Raw genomic sequence first — 15,727 nt, 5'->3', positions numbered from 1 at the left:
CATTGTATTAGTCTGTTCTCACACTGCTCATAAAGACATACCCAAGACTGGGTAATTTATAAAGGAAAGAGGTTTAATTGACTCACAGTTCCACGTGGCTGGGGAAGCCTCACAATCATGGCAGAAGAGCAAGGGATGTCTTACATGGTGGCAGGCAAGATAGAATGAGAGACAAGCGAAAGGGGAAACCCCTTATAAAACCATCAGACCTCATGAGACTTATTCACTACCACAAGAACAGTATGGGGAAAGCTGCCCCCATGATTAAATTATCTCCCACCAGGTCCCTCACACAATATGTGCAAATTATGGGAGCTACAATTTAAGATGAGATTTGGGTGGGGACGCAGCCAAACCATATCACCCATCTCTACTAAAAACACAAAAATTAAACGGGCTTGGTGGCTTGCACTTGTAGTCCCAGCTACTTGGGAGCTGAGGTGGGAGGATCGCTTGAGCCCAGGAAGTCAAGGCTGCAGTGAGCCATGATCATGCCACTGCACTCCAGCCTGGGCGACAGAGCCCACTGTCTCTCAAAAAATAAATAAAAACAAAATAACGCAATCTTCACAGAACACATACTTTGGCTTTCCAGAAAGAAACACAAGGGACCATATTTGCACACTAAGTATTTGTGTCCCATTATATCCGTAGAAAAGGCAAGGCTTTGGAGCATTTGCTTATCCCTCACATATTCCAAAATTCTAAAGACATCTAATGGGTCCCACTCGAAGATGACCTATAAGCTCATGCCGGTTTATGTGTGGGCCTAAGAAGGCCACTCCATGACTGAGACAATGTTCAGGATATTCTTACTCTTTTGAAGACTGTGTTGTCCCTATATGTCTTCTGTTTCTGTCTGAGGATCTATGTTTTCCCGCATCAATCACAAGAACAAAAGCAGCAAAAGTCATCTTGTTTCTGCTTGTTACATGCAAGGAAAGGAATGGCTTCTGCTTTCCAGGCTCCCATTAGAAATTCAATTTCACTGGGGGGTTGCATCAATTTCTTTCGCTGTTTGTCTGCAGTCATCCCACTTCAACTTACCATGAGACCTCCTGTTGCTATACAATGACTTTTATAGGGTATTAGGTATGTCTCAGAGCTTCTTCCTCCACAACCTTCCCTTGTCTTTTGATGTTCAGTTTCCATGGTGACAGTGTTAAGACCATTGAGAAGCCAAGTATAAAGCTTATGATAGACCCAAATCACACAGTCACAGACACCACTCTAACACCAGGCATGCCAACCCCCACGCTAGACCTGCATATCAGCCAAGGTCTTGGCAGGTGACAGATGTTACAATCAAACTGGAGAATTTGAAAAAGGTTTAACAAAGGGGATATTTACAAAAGTGTGGTCAGGGTTCAGGTAAACCCACAAGGGGCATGCACTACCCTAAGCCAGCAACAGTGGGGAGCTGTTGCTTACCCCTGGGCCTAAAGAGGCAAGGGGTGGAGTCGATGCTAGAACCTGAAGTGAGTAGTTGAGTGGAGAGGGAGGGGGGCTTGTCAGGACCTGTGGCCTTTCATAGACAGACAACCAATGGTGACCTGGTAGAGAAGGAGTCCAGGGAATAAACATCCCAACCACATTCTCCTCCCACCCTCAGATATCCTGCTAAGTGCCCCCCGCATAAACTGGACCCAACTTGAAGCAGAAGTCAAGGGAGCCATTGCTGTAGCCATCGGGGTTAGTCTCTGAGAGCACAGCAGGGCAAAGGGTAGAGAGAGGAAACGGAGGAGCATGTGGGAAATATTCAGCATATCCTGCCTGTCGTTCTCCAGGGTGACAGGGAAAACATTTTCATTATAAAGTACATTAATGGCTGGGCTCGATGGCTCACGCCTGTAATCCCAGCACTTTGGGAGGCCGAGGTGGTTGGATCATTTGAGGTCTGGAGTTCAAGACCAGTCTGGCCAACATGGTGAAACCTCATCGCTACTGAAAGTACAAAAATTAGCCAGACGTGGTGGTGGGCGCCTGTAATCCCAGCTACTCGTGAGGCTGAGGCAGGAGAATCACTTGAACCAGGGAGGCAGAGGCTGCAATGAGCTGAGATCGCGCCACTGCATTCCAGCCTGGGTGACAGAGTGAGACTATGTCTCAAAAAAAAAACAAAAACAAAAGTACATGAATGATATAATTAAAAGCCATAGTAGTTCCTTCATAAGACCTAAAAATTACAATATAGAGATAAAAGATGGTTTTCAAGTCAACATAATAAATGCATAAGAAGAAATTTAGGAACAAAAAAGACAACAGCCTATTATGGGCTACCCTCAGTTAGATTAGCTGTATTTATCCAAGGTCACCTGCTATTTACCCAGCTCCCTGAAGCCATGCTGGCTTTCTTGGTTTGGCTTGCCACTTCATTGTCACCATATTGTGAGATATGCCTGTTAAGTGGATGGAAGAATTAGATGACACTCTGAGGCTACTAGTGAAAACTTTCAGTGGTATGTAGAACAACCCTGGTACAAAATGATCTATGACATGGGAATATTTGGGGTTTTTTCGAGTAATGTTGAACCTGCTCAGCAAAACCGTCAATGATTTTCTATAATTACTTCTTATTGATTACAAATAAAACCGTAGGGCAATGGATTGCCCCCACTTTTAGCTCCATCCATTAATGAAACACACATCTTCATGGCCAGGTACAGTGGCTCACACATGTAGTCCCAAGATGGGAGGATCCCTTGAGCCCAGGAGTTCAAAGCTGCAGTAGCTGTGATCACACTACTGCACTCCAGCCTGACAGACAGAGCAAGGCCCTGTCTCTTAAAGAAAGAATATACATATTCTTGCCCAGTTATTTCTATACCATAGCTGGGCAGAATATCTTGATATGTGGTTCATGATTTAATAAGGAAGAGAGGAGCAGCTAAAGAGACATTATCCTGGTATGAGAAAATGCCTGGGAAGAAGGAAGTCAATTGCTACAGTATTGTCCTCTTCCTAGGGCACGTGGGTTACTTACCAAGGACAGCAGAAGAGCAGGAGCAGGAGTGAGGACTTTGCTCTGGAACCAGGATAAATGGAATGGCCAAGATCCCGCTATTGATAAAATCCTGGCATTCAAGGGGAGTTATGTCCCTAAGAGACAGTGGAGCTGGGGCAGCAAACAGCATAGTTTTTAAGTTCACAATAGTAAGATTCAACAATAAACTAAACAACCCAGAGAAATCAAAACCAAGTGCAAGATGAAGAGAAAGGGAAAATCAAAAACAGGGATAGTCCAGAAGCTATCCCTCAGTGTTTTTCTTACCCAGTGAGGGGAATAAAAAGGCATCTAACCTCCCATTTCCTACCACTGGTATTTACTTAGAGAAAACATAACATTTTCATTTGTGTTGGTCTTTTTTTAGTAACACTAAAGAACTTTCAGGGAGTTATGGGCTGCTCCCCATTTGAATCAGCCAATTTCATTCAGTAGGATTGGTTCCCATCAGAAGGCAGCCTTAAAGAACACTTCACGCCTTTCAGTTACAGAATAATAAAAACAGTGAGGAATTCACATAGAGTCACAGACACCACTCTAACACCAGGCGTGCTTGCAATAGCAATGCAAACAATAGTAAGAGCTAAATATCACAGTTGCAGAGAACATCGTGCTTCCTTACTCAAAAACTTTACACAACAGATTGAATGGCAACGAAGGGGAAACGAAGTGAGACAAAAACGGGAAGCTGACTCCAGCCCTGTCTGTGTGAACTGCATTCTGTACTGGGAAGGTGTTGAATTCACAGGGTCTACACACCAACTTGGACTTGAAAATCATCTCCCAGAAATACCTAGAGAGAAACAGCCATGAAAATAATCAGTTCTCACAAATATTTTACTTTGTAAAACATCCTTCCCAAAAGCACACTGTCTGAAGTGGGCCTTCTAGGTTGTTTAGCCTGGAATTGAATGCCTTCTCTTCCTGTTTATTAATCGCAAAGCTGGAACTGGTTTTTTAATTAACTTCATTTAGATCATGAAATCATCCATTGGGGACCTCAGGCTGAACATCTCATTTTACAGATGAGAAAACTAAAGTTCACGGAGGTTAAGTGACTTGCTGCAGATCAGGCAGCTAATCAAATTGAGAGCAGAGCGCAGGTCTATGGACAGGGAGTGTAGAGCTTTTTCAACCATGGCACTTCTGGGTCGCCAGCCAAACACAGCCGTTTAAAAAGAGGCTGTCAACAAGCAGCACTGAAAGAAGCCAGTGATCCTGACATCTTAAGTTGAAAGCCGCACTTGAGAAAGATTTGGGAACTCTGGACATGTGATGTCATTGTGACTGAGGTTACCAACAGATTCCCACATCACAGCTGGATGTGTCCAATATCCATGGGCTAGCAATGCTGTGTTGTTCTTCAGCCTGTAACCCGAGCAGGCAAACTCCACAGAGGAATGCAAACGCCCATCTGTTTACCTTGGGATGATACATACGCTCAGAGGAGTTGACTCGGTTTGGTTTCAAGCAGGCTGCACATAAGTCAGTAGCAGATTATGGTATACAATCTACAGATTCAGAAAACTAAGAGAAAGCCTTCAGAAGACAATTATGCAGTTACTGCAATAAGAAGTACATAAATTGACCCTACATATATTCTTATATCTAGATGAGGGATTATTTTTTTAAAAAATCAATTTCTGATTATCCCTCTCTGTCTCCCTTCTTCTCTCCCTTGCCCATTCCATCTCCCTATTATGCCATGAAGGCAAGAGTGACTCTAATCATGAAGGCAAGAGTGATTCCAATGTCAACTTCTAAGCACTCTCAAAGAAAGAGAGAAGGAAAGAAAAATAAAAGGAAGAAAAGAAAAACCCCCAAATTAAAGCAGAAAGTACATCTAAAATTCCAATATGTTGAAAAGTTACTCATATTTAATATAATATTATCCTTAATAAACTCACTAACTTTCATGTAAGTACAGAGTTTCTTCTTTGATGCAGGGGAAAAAGGCAAAAAGATTTCCCAGACAGGCAAAGGGCCAAGGGAATTAGAAGAACGAGCCAAGAATGAAAATTCCAGTCATCTTAGTTGCTCTGCTTAGGGAATGTTACCCTTTCCTCCTAATTAGCTAGCCAAACACCATTAATTTTTACAAACACACTAAAGATCAGTATCCGAGCCCCTTCCTTCAATTCTTTGCAAGTAAAATCAGTTGCTAGAAAAGAACAAGCCTGGAAGTTTGGGAATCTTCTGCTCTTTCCCTAGTAAGAACCCATTTAGTAAAACCAAACAAAAACAAATTACACTTCTTAAAAGACACGTATTTCCTAACAATGCCTCCTCCCTGATAAGCGATCCAGGCTAATGTTGCTGCTCAGATTACCCTCCCTTGGCACAGTGGGTAAAACTGCCTGACTGCTCACACACAAAGTGAAGTCGCCAAGGAAAAGAAGGTGCAGAGGGAACCAGCAGGCAGTTCAAGGAGGTCAACCACGCTCTTCCTGACCTCAGCCCTCATCGTGAATTTTCCTGTCCATAAGAAACATACAGTAATATATTTAATACACAGAGCACTTGGCTATTGAAAGTTAAAAATTGAAGTACATATATCTAAAACAAGTTTCTTCTGAACACCCAATTTTTCATTTTCAATCAAAGATTATACTTCCATTTGCAAGAATTATTTCTTTTGCATAAGTAAAATGTTACTAGAAGTATACATGGAAATAAACCTAAAAAACTCAATGTTATACACTGCCCCTGACATTCATCCTAAGAGTTAGGGACACAGGTCAGTGCAATCAGATTCCACTAGGCCATCGCAGGGATCCAGGTTGCAGAAATTCTGTCTGTCCCTACCTTCTCCTGCTATTTGCCAACCCAAACAATCAAGGGTTTCCACAAAATGATATTGTGAGAATAGGGACGGAAATCTCTCTGGCACTCTGAGAAACACACTTTCCACCCATCCCAAGAGTTGACATTATATGTCTCAGACAATGATCTGGAGTCCTCCAGGCCAGGGAGGACTATCCAATAAGAAGTGGAGAAAATACAGAAGCTTTTGTCATCAGCTGGCATGTTCCTCCATGTAAGGAAAATTCTATCTTTTGTGGCCAGTGTTTCTGCGACTCTGGTTGCCACTCTTCTGCTACGTTAGCTAAGTAAGGTAGGTAGATGCATGCAAGGTATAAGGGTTTTTCACAGTTAGTGTTCTCAAATTGGTAGAGAGAAACATACACACACACACACACACACACACACACACACCTCCCCACAGCCTCAAAGAGAAAAAAAGAAAACGAGTATCAAGGTAAAACTTTTCCTCTGATTTGTCTTATGTGGGGACTACTATCTCCTGAACTTACAAGGGATGTTTTCTTAAGGGTAGTAAGTTTTCTTCCACTTGATGTACCTCATCTGAACACACATGCTAACTAACACATGCTAACCGTTAAGATCAGTACACTTTTCAAGTTAGAATCATCTGGTCTAAATGATACCACTAAAGATCTGGGAATCCGAGGCAAAAGTGAGTCCTTTAAAACTCCAAGAACAAACAACACGCTACCTGAGAGGTTTCATGCAGGTCTTCAACATTGAGTTCATGCTAGCTGCTTCTGCAGATGCCAATTATGTATACATTTTACTATAATTGCTTGCACTGCCTGGAACTGTTAAAAAAAAAAAAAAGCACAAGAGCAGGAAAATACAGGTGAAACAGTGAGCTCCATTAATGAGAGCTGCCACATGAACACAGAGCTGACATGGAAGGTATATTTACCATAAAGCCAAGTGTACATGTGTGCCAAATTTCTGCTCAGCTCATTGCTCTAAGTCCATCCCACGGATGCCAAAGCATCACGGTCTCCCATTCATTCATTCTTTCAACCAATGTCTACTGAGCCCCTTGTACTGCCTGGCGCTGGGGAATATACAGCAAATAAGACAGGCCCCCTCTGTGAATGATTCACCAGTGAAGTAATTTTGCCAAAATCATTTGTTAGGAGCAAGTGAACTGCTCTGTGCTGATGTCTTTTCTTCTACTCATAGGAAGAAATTCTGAGCCTCTCAGCTGGAAGGAAAGTCTGTGGACTTAGGAAATATTTCAGCATTATAATAAATTACTTGGTGGTCATTCCTGTCTAGCACCCAAATACAAAAACAATAAGACTGGAATCTGTCAGCTAGGATACTTCAATAGCAGCACTTTTGACATTTGGGGCCAGATAATGTCTTGTTTTGGGGGGCTATCATGCGCATTGTAGGGTGTTCAGCAACATCCCTGGCCTCTACCTAGTAGACGCCAGTAGTACCCCTCTCCCAGTTGTGATAAAAGCATCTTCAGACATTGTCAAATGTCCCCTGAGGGATCAAAACTGCCTCCAAATAAGTAAATAGGTGAAATTACTCATTGAAATAGATCATCGGCGGGGCACGGTGGCTCATGCCTGTAATCCCAGCACTTTGGGAGGCTGAAGTGGGTGGATCAGTTGAGCCCAGGAGTTCAAGATCAGCCTCAGTAACATGGCAAAACCCTGTCTCTACAAAAAATAAAAATAGCCAGGCGTGGTGGTGCACACCTATAGTCCCAGCTACTCAAGAGTCTGAGGTGGGAGGATCGCTTAAGCTTAGGAGGTTGACGCTGCTGTTAGCCATGTTGCATCATGGCACTCCAGCCTGGGTGACAGAGCAAGACCCTGTCAAAGGAAAGGAGAGGATAGCAGGGGAGGGGAGGGGGAAAGAGAGAAAGAGAGAAAGAAAGGAAAGAAAAAAAGAAAGAAAGAAGGAAGGAAGGAAGGAGAAAGAAAGAGAAAGAAAGAAAAGAAAGAAAGGAAAAGAAAAGCAAAGAAAGGAAAAGAAAAAAGAAAGAAAGAAAGAAATGCCACTGTCTCTTTAAACTAGGATTTTGTAATATTAAAAATGGCAGGTAACCAACTAGACTGTGGAGAAATAAGTATGTAGTGTCCCTTCAAATAAAACTTCCAAATTATCAGCAGCCAGGCTCAAAGAGTTAAGTGATTTACTGCTCTCTCCATAGCACCCCCTAACACACACGCACGTTTTCTCTACTGTATAGTAGTAAGCCCAATACATAAACACCTTCCTAATCACCGGCTGTATATTCTAAAAAGAATCATATGTGATTCCATTTTGCTCAAAAATTTTCCTTCTTCAAAAAGTATTGGTAATGAGGACAAAGAATAGAGCACTCGCTCCTGATTCAGGCAGGGTGATTAATTACCTCTGTAGAACAGCACTGCAGCAGCTGTGTCTGCCAAGTGTCCCTGGGATCCATAATTAACCCAGAAGGTCTTCCGGGGGGACTCAGACTAGAAGCCAAAGGAATATAATTAAATCCCTTGCAGTTTTAAAGGTGCTCAAGTCCTAGATTCTTAAACAAATTCATTTTTTGCATTGAACTAACAATGCTCTCATTTTTGCCCAAGACCTTCCAAATAATCTGGCTTTGTATCACTCAATATTAATTTAATATAAATTCCACAACAACAACAAAAAGCAAGGTGCAGAAGAGTATGTATGGTTGCTATCATGTAGGAAATGAACAAGATAAATATGTGTATACATGTGAGAAAAGTTACTAGAAGGAAACCAAAGAAACTATTAACAGTGGCTACCTCCAGGAGTATAAGTGGGGGCTATAGTCAGAGGATGCCCTCATTGAAGGGTCTTTTATGCAGTTTGATTTTTGTTCATCTATGTATGTTATTATATAATGACCAATCATGGGGTAAACCTGGCAAGAATGGCCTGGGTTACAGTGAAAAGTAGGGAGGATAATGTGAAGCCAATGGGTTGAAAATGAAACGAAACAAAGAAAACACCATTGATTTCTCTGTATTAAATGACAAAATTTATATTGGCTATAGTTTCATAAGAGTCTGAAAATTAAATATCTAGGATTTCTCCGTAAAATGTGAAATAAGCATTTTTTGACTGCCTGCTATGGCCAAGATCCTGTCCTGGGCAGTTTACACAGATGATCTCAGCTGAATCTTGAACAGCCCTGAGAAGGAGGATCTCTATTCACCTACAAACTGAAGGACCTTGTCCAGGGTTACTTAGTTGTTTAAACAGCCACACAAAGGCTTGGGCTGGATGCCAAATCCTATCCTTACACTTCACCACATTTCCAGAGTGCTAGGTGAAAGTATGCTATCAAGGTCACTGACCTCACCCTCTTCAGAACATTTGGGAAAGATTAGTGACCTTTGGATGGCTGGTGTCAGGCATACGCTATACAGTTCTAGATATTGCAGTTATAAGGGCATCTCTCCCCGCGCCCGGGTTTAGATGTCACGCGGCTGACTTTAGGAAACAGAAAGGCTGATGTCTGTGCTTTGCTGGATGATCCCAGCAGCTTTGTGCTGGGTGTTCTGGCTGAAGTCAGGCTCCCTGCTTTAGCATTCTGGTGGCTTCTGCGAACAATCCCGTCTTCCCAGGGCTAATTAAACATTTTCAGACTCTCCTCTCTTTAATCAAATATGCCTGCCTTTTCCTCCATTCCTTCAGAATAATTCTCAACAATTTATCTTATAAAACTAAGCCATGAAGAAGTATCTATGAGCACAAACAATCCAATTAACCTTTCTTAAGAAAGATTTTTTTTTTTTTAAGTTCCAGGGTACATGTGCAGGATGTGCAGGTTTGTTACATAGGTAAATGTGTGCCACGGTGGTTTACTGCACTTATCAAGCCATCACCTAGGCATTAAACCCAGCATGTATTAGCTATTTTTCCTCATGCTTTCCCTTCCCTCACCCCATGACAGGCCCCAGTGTGTGTTGTTTCCATGACAGGCCTCAGTGTGTATTGTTTCCCTCTCTGTGTCCCTGTGCTCTCATTGTTCAGCTCCCACTTATAAGTGAGAACATGCGGTATTTGGTTTTCTGTTCCTGAGTCAGTTTGCTGAGGATAATGGCTTCTAGCTCTATCCATGTCCCTGCAAATGACATGATCTGGTTTCTTTTTATGGCTGCATAGGAGTCCATGGTATATACGGACCACATTTTCTTTATCCAGTCTATCATTGATGGGCATTGATTCCATGTCTTTGCTATTGCGGAGTGTTGCTATGAACATACATGTACATGTATCTTTATAACAGAATGATTTATATTCCTTTGGGTATGTATCCGGTAATGGCATTGTTGGGTCAAATGGTATTTCTGGTTCTAGGTCTTTGAGGAATCACCACACTGTTTTCCACAATGGTTGAACTAATTTACATTCCCACCAGCAGTGTAAAAGTGTTCCTATTTCTTGGCAGCCTCACCAGCATCTGTTGAAGAAACATATTTTCACAGGACTCCTAGGAGATCCACAGGCTACTTTGGCCAATGAGAAAATGCAGAGAGAGATCTTTGGGAAGGAATGACTTCTAGTGTCCTTTGAATCATAATCCTGAAACCTCCTTGTTGGCGTTTTTTAGCCAGGATCAACTATAGGAGTAACAAGACAGGGGGAAATGCATTGAAATAAAAAAACAGCAAGCATAAAAACAATCTTAAACAACAGAAGACAACCAAACCTGGTTTCTGCACAACATGAACCACCAAACACGGTCCTTATGTTCAATGTCAGACATTTGCCTGCCACTTACTTTCAATCTTCACCACTCCAGCTGTGCAAATAAACAAGCAAGAATAACTAATGGTGTCTCAATAAAGAAGTTATTCCCAGCAGTGGCTCAGAACCAAACCCAGAAGGTCTGAGACCCCAGTCCCTACTTTGCTCTCAAAGATCGTGGGCCAGGGTCAGCACACCTGGTAAATTTGGCTAATATCCAATGTCACTGATTCCTACACAAACGCCTGACCTGGAAACTAGTTGGCACTTGTGCTCAGTTGAGATAAGGAGGGCTGCCACACTGTTTATTAATAGATAGAGCAGCTTTTCAGAATCTGGTTTGGTGGCACTGAAGGATTAACTGTGTTTTTTTCTAAGCACGTTACTGGCGTGATCCCTTTGGGGGCAGCTTCTTTAGTTAGCAGTAACTCCCTGACAGGTGAGCTTCACCTCTGGGAGTGGAGGCAGCACAAGGAAATCTTGGCCTCAGGAATAAGTCCTTTCACAGCTCCTGGGTGACGGCTTATGGACTCAGCCTGGCCACAGGGCCCCACTGAGCATGTATGTCTAAGGAGGTACCCAGGTGATTGCCCCCCGCTGTTCCCAGACATATCAGTCTGGAAGGGCATCCTTGGTGAATGGCCAAGCAGTCCTGAGAATAGCTAAATGCCCTGAGCAGATAATGTTTGTTTGTTTTTTTGAGACAGAGTCTCCCTCTGTCGCCTAGGCTAGAGTGTAGTGGCACAATCTCAGCTCACTGCAACCTCTGCCTCCTAGGTTCAAATGATTCTCCTGCCTCAGTCTCCTGAGTAGCTGGGATTACAGGCATGCACCACCACATCTGGCTAACTTTCGTATTTTTAGTAGAGATGGGGTTTCACCATGTTGGCCCTTGAACTCCTGGTCTTGAACTCCTGACCTCAGGTAATCCACATGCCTTGGCCTCCCAAAGTGCTGAGATTACAGGAATGAGCTACCACGCCCGGCCAAGCAGATAATTTTTAAGCCTTATAATCAAAGTTCCGTGTTGGATTAGTCTGTTCTTGCACTGCTGTAAAGAAATACCTGAGAGGCTTTTTTGGGGCACCAGTGGGATTTCTATAAGCAAAGGCTTGGGGAAAAAGAAACACCAGGAAAACAAACTTTCTTCCTCACCTTGTCCCTTAAAATGTGTGCATGTATGTGCGTTTGCATGTGTATGTGTAAATATGACATGGAAACTGGGTAAATGAAGACAATTTTACTTCCTAATTAAGGTTAATGGCTTGATTTAGAAGTTCAGATCTCTGGAATATTATTTTAAAATGTGACTAGACATGTGATATAGTTTATAAGGAAAGTTTATAATGATAATTTATAATGAAAATAGGTTTAATTGGCTCATGGTTCCATAGGTTTCCATAGGTTGTACAGGAAGCATGGCTGGGAGGCCTCAGGAAACTTACAATTATGGTGGAAGGCAAAGGGGAAGCAGGCACATTTTCACATAGTCAGAGCAGGAGGAAGAGAAGGGGGAGGTGCTACACACTTTTAAACAACCAGATCTCCTGAGAACTCACTCCCTATCTTGAGAACAGCCAGGAAGAAATCTGCCCCCATGATCCAGTCGAAATGAGATTTGGGTGGGAACACAAATCCAAACCATATCACATGTCTAGTCATATTTTAAAATAAAATGCTAGAGATGCGAACTTCTACATCAAGCCATTGTCTTCATTTACCCAGTTTCCATTTCATATTTACATATACACACACAAACACACATACATGCACACATTTTAAGGGATAAGGTGAGGAAGAAAATTTGTTTTCCTGGTGTTTCTTTTTCCCTAAGCATTTGCTTATAGGAATCCCACTGGTGCCCAAAATAGTCACTCTAAGCAGGTAATGCTTTGTCCTTGCCTGGGCAGATGCAGAGTCATGAGTGCTGCTAGCTGGAGAGGCAGGAGGACTCAGTACCTGGATAGTTCTTTTCCCTTTTCCCCCTCTTTTCTGGCAAAATCCCATTTATGCTTCCAGACCAGCTCAATGACATGTTAGGCTAGATAATTTTTTTAAAAAACTCAGCTCAAGCTGAGCTACGCTTTCCTTCTGTAATCATGGCTAGATGTGTATATAGCTCGATTGCAGACTGAGCACATTGTACCGTAATGATTATTTACAAGTCTGTTTCACCAGCAAACCAGGAATTCCTTCCCGAGCTATTGTACCTCCAGCATCTAGCTCAGTGCACAGCCACAGAGCAGCACAACACATATCTGTTGAATAAATGAATACATACCAGAGTGTGGATTTGCTTATTCAATCCTTTCTAAGTGCATGACTAGATTTTGGTAAGGGAGAGAAACTGACAGAACCAAAGCACAGGAATACCCAGGGGAAGCCAGCTTAGGAGAGGACCAGAATCTCAATGTGCAGTGGTCAGAGGACAGCTACGGGTACCAGGAGGGACATACCATGTTAGAGGGACATGCCCCTGTAAATATCCTCAGGTTATCTGAGAGAGGAATCTGTAACCTGGCCAAAGTCTGGGCTCTTTGGAAATGTTATAAAGGGGCAGGGAAATGTTATAAAGGGGCAGGGAAATGTTAATGGCTGAAAAGGGAATAAATAAAAGCATGGGGTACCGCCATGGAGGACAACCTTAGGTGGGATTATACTGGGGGCGCTGAGCCAGGCCAGCATCAAACGGCTGAGGGGAAAGGGCAGAATGTACCTTGAACTTGACAAAACCTTGCAAAACGTCACCAACCTATTATTGGCTGACTCTTGCCCATCCTCCTCCTCTCCACCACCTAATACGCAGGCAGCTTTCACTGCTTTTGCAGCTTGCCTGACATGCCTACATTAACTGAGTGGAAATAATTTGTGGTTCAGTGGAAAAGTATCCCTTGTCTGCAAACAGCACACACTTGAGGGTTATCTGATTCTAGCCCTGTTCACTGTCTGTGAGCTCTTTTGTACCTCTTTATATTGTAGGTAACGAACTGATAAATATGCAATCTTTGTCTTGCCTGGTAGAGACTCAATTATCTTCCCTCCTACCCCGTGGAAAAATCAGTTTGCCTCCATTTACATATTCATTTCAATATTGTGATCTAGAAATGTATGTTTTTCAATTCTCTTCTGAACTGGTTATAACACCTGCATGGCTCCTTCATTGGTGGAGTAAAATAAAATCTTTGACGTGTGTTCATTTTGATATCTGCAGGACAGTCACGATTTTACCTATTTATGAAAACTCTTTTAACAATTGTCATTGCCTCTACTCCAAAATTTCGGTTGCTTTATTAAAAAGAGTCTTCCTCACTTTATATCTGGAAAGTGACTGATGATATTTACATTGCACATTCATTATGATTGTGCAACAGAAAGAGCCTGTAACAAGAGAATCACAGAGGTCCTCAGTTCTGCCACTTACTAGGTGTTGGTCCTTGAGTAAGTTGCTTAATTTATTTGGGCCTCAGTTTCTCCATCTGTGAAATGTGGCCACTGCGAGGATCAAGAGATAATGTAGATGAAAGTACAAGCAAGACTACGAAGGCTCTCAAATGAGAGCTATCCTCACTGTCATTACCACCTTTATGGAAATAAGGAATTCCTGAAATTAGGTAAACTCAGTCTCTCCTGTTTCTGCCTCAGGCCATGAAACAGGCAAAGTTGTCTTTGGCAATGGACATTCCCTTGCACAAGGCCTGCCCTGGGAGTCACCCTGTCTTGCCCAAACTGCTTTCTCCCTTATCCCATCTCCTTCCCCTCATTCCCTAGAGGCTCCACGGAAAGGTATTTATTTTGTAATTAATTCTTTCAAGGCTTTCCAAAGTGAAGATGGTCCCACCCTAATAAAGGAGCAGGCTAGGAGAGCTCTGAGAAGTCCTGCCTTCCTCTCAGAGGACAGCAGGTACCTTTCACAAAGATTTCTCAAGGGCCAGGCCCTCACCGGACTGTCCAGCCCTAACGAGAGACTCAAAGGCGGCTATGAGGCCAGGGGACAGCTTGTGCAGTTTCTCCACTCAGGGGAAATAGGTGAGTTGGTTGCAGGGTGCTCCTTGACCACACCAGGCAGAGCCACCAGATGCCCAATGTCTGCCTTGCTTCAGGCAGTAAATAGGCCTGCTTATTCTCTCAGAGCCACGTGCAGTACATTAAAAGAATTAATAGAAACAAGTAAAATGATGTTTCTCTTTTCTCTTTTCTCCCTCCATCCCCAGCCACACAAAATAATTTAATACCATTTTTAAAAAGGGAAAAAAAAGCTTCCTCAACAAGCATCAGGCCCTCACTCCAAAACTAGCATTTAAGAATGTATTTTTAAAACTTCCAATTTTAAAATTGATCAATATCCCTCCAAATTTAAAGAGCACATAATTTGTGAACTAACAAATTCCACAACTAGCAACTTACCTGGTGGATATACCAGCAAAAACACGACAAAGATGTATGTACAAGGATGTTTCCTACAGCACAGTTTGTAAACACCAAAACCAAACAAGAAACAGAGACAAAGACATAATCCTAGAAATATTGAAATATCCATTAGCAGGAAGTGTGGAGCTGGTTTTTATAAAATGTAGACCATCTATACAATAAATTCATATTTATTAACAAGGACCCAGCATACCTGTAGGTGCCAATGTGAGAAAACCCTGAGGGAGATTATAGAATTTAAAAAACAAAGCACAAAATGGTGTGTAGAGTACGATCACTTTTGGGAAATGAAGTGTATTTCTTCTGAAAGAATACTAGAGTACGAAGAAACTATTTTTGAGGAGATGCACTGGGAGTTAGGAAAGGAGGAAGTCTCTGCAAGAACCATTCAGATGGGAGCTATGTAGGTATCAGGTTAGTGCAAAAGTAATTGCAGCTTCTGCCATTGAATAAACATAACATGTATATAATATATATTATGTTATATATAATAATTTATAATATATATTATATAATATATATAATAATTTATAATATATAATATATAATTATTATATTATTATTATAATATAAATACACATACATGCACACATTTAATATTATTATAATATAAATACACATACATGCACACATATAATAAACACACATACATGCACACATTTTAAGGGACAAGGTGAGGAAGAAAATTTGTTTTCCTGGCATTTCTTTTTCCCCAAGCATTTGCTTATAGGAATCCCACTGGTGCCCAAAATAGTCACT

The 15,727-nt window shown here is 42.0% G+C and overlaps 1 protein-coding gene across 3 annotated transcripts in view; it reads right to left on the bottom strand.

The window, feature by feature from the left end:
- The window catches only part of LOC105467111 (actin binding LIM protein 1), a 389,869-nt gene that overhangs the window by 279,886 nt on the left and 94,256 nt on the right, over window positions 1-15,727 (bottom strand). The window lies entirely within an intron of this gene.

Source organism: Macaca nemestrina, chromosome 9, assembly GCF_043159975.1.
Source record: "Macaca nemestrina isolate mMacNem1 chromosome 9, mMacNem.hap1, whole genome shotgun sequence".
NCBI classification, from domain to species: Eukaryota; Metazoa; Chordata; class Mammalia; order Primates; family Cercopithecidae; genus Macaca; species Macaca nemestrina.
The sequence above is the reverse complement of the archived record's forward strand: the minus strand, read 5'-3'. Positions and strand labels throughout refer to the sequence as shown.